The following is a 9066-nucleotide window of genomic DNA, read 5'->3' as shown; positions in this document are numbered from 1 at the left end:
CTTGTTCCTGCCTCGCTATTGGCCGTTCATCTCTTTATTAGGATCATCAGGTGTTTTAGACAGGCACAGTAACACAGCTTCACAGAGTTAAACAAATACAGCATAAACAAAAGTAACATCTGAAAATAATAGTCTCCAACAGGAACCATCATAGTGAGGAAGACACTCTTCTGACTCCAGCAGTTTCATGTGTAAAATACGTGGAGTCCCTATGTTCACAAGCTCCTTGTTGGACTGGCCAGGGGCAGAATGCAGTATTCTCCTTTCCCAAACACTGAACACACTGACCAGTAAGACAGAGTAATTTGGGCATGGTCCCCCAACCTGCAATCAGCACTCAGGAAATGGAGGCAGGAGGATCAGAAGTTCAAAGACATCCTTGGTTACAGAGTGATTTAAGGATAGCCTGGGATACTTGAGACCTAGTTTGTGTGGTGTTGGGACAGAATTCAGGACCTAGGGGGATTTGTGACAACCACTCTACAATGTGAGCTACATCCCTAGGCCTCCACTTTGAGGTTTATTTTTTTTTCCTTCCTCTCCCTAGCTCTACCCTGTCCACCCAAGCACATCTGAGGATGGCGGAGGAATATGCAGTTATTTCCAAGAGAACCCATTGCTTCCAAAGCATGTACAGGGGTGGGATGCCATTGGCTTCTCCCAAAATGTATGGGAAATGCTTCCCTTCCCTTTCATAGCTGGAGTGAGGGCAGAGAACTTCCCACTCTGGGTAAAGGCTGGAACACACGTGCCAGCCTCTGCCATGTTTGCATGCGGATCATTCAGAGTCATAGGTGAATATGAAGGAACAGATACAGGACAAGGCTTTGTCTGCATTCTGCTTCCCAAGGCAGGACTTGGATGGGGAAAGGTACACACGCCCACCCATACCCCCATAAAATGAGTAAGACATATTAAAACATTCTAAGTGCCTCTTTCCTCTGAGTAGGAAAGACAGAGCTGGTACTAATCATCAACTCAACAAAAGACCTGGGGAGGCACCAGAGCCCTATGTTGACAGCCAGCCAGTCACGTCATCTTCCACTCTCCCCTCCATCAACCTCCCAACAACCTGCTGCTGCCTCTTCAGGCTCGGCTCTTTTCCTGTCTTTTGCTTACTCTACAATTTACTGGTTTGGGCTGAGATGATAAAGATGCCCCAGTTCTAAACCGTCTGTTAGATTCCCTTGCTCGGTGCCTCCCCCAGCCCGTCCGTGTATATGCAACATTTACACTAAGTCCTGGTTTTCTCTTGTTGTCAGCTTTGCTGTCTGCTTAATTACAGGACCATAACCAATGAGCCTAAGACAAAGGGGAAAATATTTCTCACCCTTTTGAACTAATCTCGCTTTAATCTACACTTGCAAGGCTACAGAAGTGGGCTGAAAGATGACTCGATGGTTAGGAGCAGTGGCTGCTCTTCCAGAGGACCTGGTACAGTTCCCTGTACCTTCTGATGAGGGGCTCACAGCTGCCTGACTAGAAGGTTTGATTCCGTGGGCCTCCAAGACATCTTCACTATACACACACACTTAAAAATAATATAAATATTTGTAAAAATCTGCCAAAGTGTATGAGTTAAGACTGTCATTTTGCACATGCCTATAATCCCAACACCTAGGAGACAGAGGCAGGAGGCTCCAGACTTCAGCTCTAGTCTGAGCTATAAAAAAATGTACTTCCATCTCCTCCACAGAGAGATTATGAAGCCCATGAAGGGCATTAGAAGTGCACACATCTGGTGCATGGCATAGTCCTGCCCAACATATACCTTGTTCTCTACGAATTTGGGCATGCGGCCTTGCTCACGGATGACTGAGCTCCTGTTTAACTGCTCATTTCTACTGAAAGGACATTTTGCTCAGTCTCTGGTAAGATACCCAGTCCCTCCTTTATTCACCATAACCCAGTCTCCATTTCCAGCTTACAGAGTCAGCAGGAAGAAACCAAAGGAGGATACGATACTGGTTTTCCTTCTGCATAGGTGAGCCATCTCCAGTTCTCTCTGGCTCCTCATTTCTGTTTTCTGTTATGTTTTCACCCCTGACCAGGGCATGAGATGGTAGGGGATATGATTATAAATGTGGAGGTTAAGATGACAAGGTCTTGTAGGGCAAAGTGTGGAACAGTGGTTGTGCTGGGTGGCAAGGGTCCTTCCCTACTCAACTTACACTGCTACTGGCCTCATGAGCTCCTGGCTGCAATCATATCTCCTGTATCCCACAGCATCATCGGAAGGCTTGTCAGTATCATCAGCTTTTGCCAGCACTTAAAACAAGATGTCTGAGGTCAATCAGCCAAACCAGAAGCTACCAAAGCCCACCTTCCACCTAGGGAGCTCACAGAGAAGTCTGTGGCCACCAATTTCTAACCAGTGGCCTCCTCAGCTCCTTTTGAGAAACACCTGCTGTGCAAAATTCCATCTTGTCACCTGTCCTGCAGAAGCCCAAAGCTTCGACTGAGTCAAAGTTGTCTCTCAGCTGAGTGAGTGCCTCTCAGCCGTCAGAGAGACCGTGACTTCTGGACGATGCCACTCACTGCCACGGGCACCTTCCCTACCTTCTCATCCTGCTGATCCTATGGCTTGCCCTCCATCCAAGCCAGATATCAGCACGGTGGCTCCTCGGTTTGACAGGAAAGCACCGTGGACCTTAAAGAGCACACCTCTGCTAGGTTTGCCTTCTCCCATCCCAACCACCCCAGGACTGGACTACTCAAACAGGCCTACCTCAACCACCCCAGGACTGGACTACTCAAGCAGGCCTACTTTAGGCACTTCCAGGTACCGGGTACCTGCAAAAAATTGTGCCGTTCCACCTCATCACATGGTTGTGATGAGAAAGAGAGGATCTTTCTCTCAACTTCCAAGATCCTCTTTCTGGACAGACCTCACATACAGGCAGATAGAGCCCTTTTATCAACCCTGATATCCAGGAGAGGCTGAATGTTCAGATTTTAAAAATGGTTGAACAAAAAGTTCAGAAGGGGCAAGGGAAAGAACGATCTGTCCATCCATACCTGAGCTGTATGGACAATATACCGCAGTCCTGGAGCAGGAAGCACGTCAGCACCACCTCATGCCCCTTCTGGAGCAGAAACTAAATGAGAGCCATATTCAGGCCATCAGAAGTCTTTTCAGACAAGACTGAGTAGGAGTAAAGTCACAAGTCTTTTCAGACAAGAGTTAAGTACGAGTCATGGCACAAGTTTTTTGAGACAAGATTGACGACCAAAAATGACATCAGCTTTTCTGGGTCCTCCCCTTTCTCCAAAGTGAGTCCCTTGTGGCTACTGTCAACATGGCAGGGTCCCCACTAGATGCCCACTCCATCTTATTCAATGGATGCTCTATTAAATCCCAAAACAAGTTTAGACTATCATACCTCCACAGCTCTTTTCTCAGAATTCCTTGCTTCATCAATTGTCGAATCCCAGCCTTTGACTCAGAATCGGTCCTGCTCCCCATCTCCACCAGTGGCTGGAATCCAAACCACCAAATCTAAAACCTTTCATGAGACACTCTGTGAATGCTGGCTGATTTTCCATCTGCCTATACTGATGGACATGAAGTTCCTTGATTAACTTCCATCTGACCTTCCCTGGGAGTCTATCCTGAGAATTTATCACACCCAACAGCAGCTGGACCTTGTGGGGCTATTGTGTGTTGTGTGTAGCACATTTTTTAGGGTTGTTCCCCTGGAGCTTAGGGTGAATGAATTCCCCCAGGAGATACACAACAGACCGCTGGCCCTGTGAGGCCCAACTTTTGCATGTGAGTTGATTCCTGGGACTTTTTAACCACGGCCACTAAATGGCTCCTACTCTCTAAGAGCTTCTACAAGAGGTTGCATTCTAGGTGTCAAACAGCAGGCAGAACAACAAATTGGGATCTTGAAGCATTATCAAGGGCATGCAGCCCCATAATCCCAATTGAGATTTAGAGTTATTCCAACTCTGGAAGGACTCATGCAAGGATCTGAGAAACTGCTGGGAAGAGCTATGAAAGATCTGTATAGGAACCCAGAAGGTTCCCTAGGCAAAGGTCTCAGGGTGTCTCTGAATGAGAGGTGGAAACTTGCCACAGGAGACATCTAAGAGGTGACTTAGGGAATGTTTCCCTGGTGTACCAGGAAAGCAGCAGCTACAAGGCATCCTGAACAATCACTCAGGCAGCAGGCGTAGGGATTCCAAAGGCAGTAAGCTGCCCGTGGGCAGCTGTCGTGGAAAATATATGGACTGTGCGTTCTTAACCCTGGATAACTCAAGAGTAATAAGGCAACATATAGACATTGGAATGACGCAATTATCTTCAAGGAAACTTCTAATGGGCCTTCCTTCCAGGATCCTGCACTCAAAGCTTGCAGGGAACACACCTTATAAGATGCCTGGTGAGGCACAGATGGAGCCTGCCCCTCAGAGGTCTCAAGATCCTGGCTGTATCCAACGTGAACAAGATTACGGAATTGCCCTTGCGGCAGCCCTCCAATACCTCTTTGTCCTACTGGGAGTCTAGAGCTGAATCCATTGTATAAAACGTCCAGTGTCCTGGGAGAACCTTTTAAGAAAGCCTCGGAAAAGAGTGAAGAAATTAATATCCGCCGTGGAGTCTGTTCACACAGGACTGTCCTTCTGGCCACCAGCCCAAATTCCTGGGAGAGACTCCACCTAGTGACAACTCTGGACCCTCTGAAGCACCTACACCTAGCCAGGAAGACAATATGACATTGCTGTCCATCCCGCAGAGCCTCGCGGGCAGAGACTGGGAGAGTGAAATGGTTCTGGAGTCTTGGACAGGCACCCAGGGCCAAATCCAGGCCTAATCAAGGAGGCCTATGAGTCACAGGAGAGTGAGGGTGTGGTGGATACCGAGAGGTGTGACTTAAGGGAAATGTACCAAAGCTGTCAGTTTGGGAGGTCAGTGTGGCATCCCAATCACCAAGTAGCTAGGAATCCAGGGAGCTGGAGGAGACAGAGGAGGGAGAGTCCTGTGAGTGGGAACTCCCTGTGGTAACTCTTAAATCAATGAATCACTGGAGACTAGTAAAGTCTACCCAATTCTAGAACCATTTCTTAGGATCCAGAAGACTCGGGCCTGAGCACATCTCACTGCTCAGCCACTGGCGTGGTCCTACAGGACTGGGCCACTGGAAAGTTCTGCCAAGACTGTACCCCGAGGTTCTGCTTGCTGTACATATCCTGGCCCACAGGGCCTTTCAGTCCACCTTCAAGACTGTGCCTGCTACAACCAAGTCACCCTTCCAGGACAGATTTCCTTTTCTGTCAAGAGCACAGAATGTTCACCATATTTCAAACCACAGGAAACACGGCAGAGCCATGTGTTTTATCCAGATTTTGAGTAAGATGAGCAAAGATGTCGAAGGCAGGAAGAACAGCTTACAGGGATGAGTCCTGTCCAAGTCGACAGGTCAAATAACGATGAAAAGAAGTTTTGGCACAAGATAAAAAGCCTTATATTTTCAATTTCGACCCCCAAAGTCAAAGTACAGGAGAACTCTCCACAAAAACTCAAGGGCTTATCGGCCGTGACACAAATCAAGGATCAGCCCTGAGCAGACTCTTCATGCCCCGACAGGTCACTGAAGCACAGGACTTGACGACCTCTGTTGAATGGATTCCAGAGGAGAAATTGGGGGTTCATCAAGTTGTGCTCCCTCAAAAAAGTTTATACAACGAACCACCCCAAACTCCAGAGAGTAGGCATGTCTGCCACCACAGGATTCCCACGGCAGGATCAGAGACAAAACAAACGAACACTAGTAGTGTTCGCAAATCCAACCCTAAAGTACACATCCAACTTTTCACAGACAATGGTGTCCTATGGTCATCCGATGTGCAGAAAATCTTTGTTCTGAGCCAGACACTTTTAGCACAGGGAACAGGCACTAGGCGTCCCAGGGACCCCTGTCCACTCTCTAAGACACTGCCGCTGCAGACGTGTACTATCTGGGAAAGCAAATGCTCTCCCCAATTAAGAGCAAGGAAACTTTTAGGCATTATTTCCTCTCTGTATGTTTTATCTGGAGTTCCTGTCTGTGGTGCTAGGCCATAGGGAAAGGTCTGCATCTGGTTCACCATGGAGTACTGCTTCAGGAGAAAATATAGCTCCAAAAAGAGGGGACAGTGGCGTTTGAGGTCTCACCGTCTCCTAGTTGCATCATTGTAGGTAGTGCCAATTATAGTTTAATTATGGAAAGAAAGGCTTTTAGAATTTTTTTTTTACTGGGGCCACGGAGAGCTAAGTCAGCCTACTGGACCCAAAAAGCAAGAAATTATTAGGACTGGGAAGATTGCTAAGTCAACCGTGTGAGATCCCACCCTAAGCGTCAGCTCACCATGTCTTTCCCCTGATTTGCTGTAAGCTGTCCTTTGTGTAGCTGATTACAGAGGCACCAGAGAGCCAGCCCAGTGTTTCCCTAAGTCACAAAGTAGGCACAGTCATCAGGACGGTAACGTGGCATCCTTAAATTCAGAGCAGGAGCATGGCGATCTCTGCAAATCATGCCAGAGTATAAAGGACCTACGGACCCTAGGGACTCCCTAGTCAACGCACTGGAGACTGACAACCAGCTGAGTTTTCCAGGCCTACCCAGCTCAGCCTGGAAGACAAAGCAGTGACACCCTGTCCTATGTCTGCCAGAATGGTGGCCAGCGTGGCACTGACAACTTTTCATGAGGTGGCAGCTGCAGAGACCTCTCGTCATTTGTCATTTCTTCTGTTCCACGGAATGTACGGTACCCGTCTGACTGTAGGTGTGATGAGCCTAAGGTGGAGGTAGAAATACAAAGGTTAGAGCCTAGGCAGGAGGCCACATAACGTGAGGATACCCTGAAAGTTTCTATGCGTGTGAATCCCCTGCCCTTCCAGTCCAGACCGCTGACATCGGGGTCTGAGCCACGCACCTTAGCCTCAGTCCAGGCTCTCCACCATGGACTGGAGGAGCCCGTTAGCTTTAAAGGACTTGAGACAAATGCTGCAATGATGGAAGGTTGGCTTCCCCACAGCACGCGTCCAGTATCTGCATGTTCTTACCTCCTCAGCTCTAGAGACGAGCTGGTGGAAAGGCCAGAGTTAGGAATTCTGGATGTCCTCACAGCCCCGTGGTTTTACACGCACACGTTGTGCCTGCATTTACTCTGAAGGGAAGGAGGATACCTGAAAAAGGTTGAGGGGATGCACTGTGGTCACACAGCAAGTCATTCTAGGCCTCCAGCCCTTGCCTTCCCATGAGACCAGCAGAACAGGCCCCCTCATAGTGCTGGTTCACAAAGCTGAGGGAACTTGTCCAACAACATGCAGGTGCTCTTTGGATCTCCGGGCCAGCCAAAAAGGGTCCCTTCCTGGGCATCTCTCTGTTACTTTTCCAGGTTTCTTTGCCCCAGACTCTGTTTCTTAGGAAACACGTGGAGGTAACTGCACACAAGAGCAGCCAATCCCCAGGGAGGCCTGCACTGTTCCTCACAGCAGGCAGCCAGTAAACCGTTCCAGCAGTGTCACTTGTTCCCTGGTAGAAAACTTGGTTCCAGAAGGCCCCAACCAGGTAGAGGACATGGGCATGGGGCCTGTTTCAGCACATTTCCCGAGACTCTACATGTGATACTCAGCAGCTCTTTATGAGTGGAATGGGAAAAACAGGCCTCTTCTCAGCCGGCTTCATATCAATGATAGAACCTCTCCAGTAGTCCATGAAGCCAAAACCCTGAGGCTGGCACTTCTGTGCCCTTTCTAGAACCCAGGAGGCACATCTGGGTCCAGCAGACCTGGATGTGAGTCCTCAGGGTACGAGTGCTTGAGATGGGGTTCCAAAAGACCAGGCAGTATCATGAATGGCTTCTGCCATTATCAGCCCTGTTAACTATAATGGATATGCTCTGGGCCTGGAGAATCTCAGAGACCTCTGAAATATTCTCACTGATCGGCCACAGAAGAGATCTCTACAGGGTTGCCCATATAGATCCACACTGAAAAACATCCCAGAATTCCTTAAACAACCACTAGTGACTTCATGGATGAAAACACAAGATCCCCCAACTTCTCCAGAGACTTCCACAGAGAACACCTTAGAAGGTGCTGGAGTCCTTGGCAGAAATTCACAGATAGAGACCCCCAAAATCCTTTTCAGAGATCTAACCAGACACTTTCTCGGACTTCCCCACTGTAATCTACAGAACATTCTACAGTTGTGGACACCTTCACAGACCCACTCACTAATCCACACACATCTCCACAGACATTCACAGACAACCACTGGTGTGGGATCCCCTATGTATGCTGCAATTATGATTTATTATCATTGGCTAATAAGCTGTTTCAGCCAATGTCTGAGCAAAATAAAAACAGGTAGGAAATCAGAACAGAGATATATATAGAGAGAAAGAGTTTCTATGTGATTACTTCAGGTCTGGGGCCCAGGAACAAGCAGTCTCCAGTTAGATAATGGTGTAAATGTGGGCCAACTACACCCACACAATCCTGAGAGAGCTTGGGAAGGAATTCAAGACACAAAAGAACAGAGTTCAGAAAGGGAAGAGCAGTGTTTAGGACGGTTATATGTAGCAGCATTTTCTCAAGTAAGCTCTGTTTGCTGGGAGCAAGCACAGGCATATCTCCTTTAAGAGAAAGCTTCCTGACTCAGCATTAGTAGCAAAACCTGGGCATCTTCTTTAAGAATAGGCTTCCTGGTTGACTTATAGCATGAAACTCTGGCTCTTTTGGGAGGTCCCACACTTAAATGGGGTCTGTGAGCAGTATGCTACAAATTGCTTAATGGCAACATAGAGCCACTATGTCCCTGGAACTGGGATAGTGAGCATGACAAAATTGGGAGCATGGGGTGGGGGGAGGAGGGAGGGTAGAAGGGGAGTTTGGAGGAGAACTTGAGAGAATGGGCTAGTTGAGATGGTGGAAGGACAGAGATGAGAGCAAGGAAATAGATACTTTGATTGAGGAAGCATTATAGGGCTAGCAAGAAACCTGACATTAGAGAAAATCCCAGGAATCCACAAGGATGACCTCAGATAAGACCCTAAGCAGTGGAGGAGAGGGTG

Source organism: Chionomys nivalis, chromosome 13, assembly GCF_950005125.1.
Source record: "Chionomys nivalis chromosome 13, mChiNiv1.1, whole genome shotgun sequence".
Classification (NCBI taxonomy): domain Eukaryota; kingdom Metazoa; phylum Chordata; class Mammalia; order Rodentia; family Cricetidae; genus Chionomys; species Chionomys nivalis.
This window is presented reverse-complemented; position numbering follows the sequence as displayed.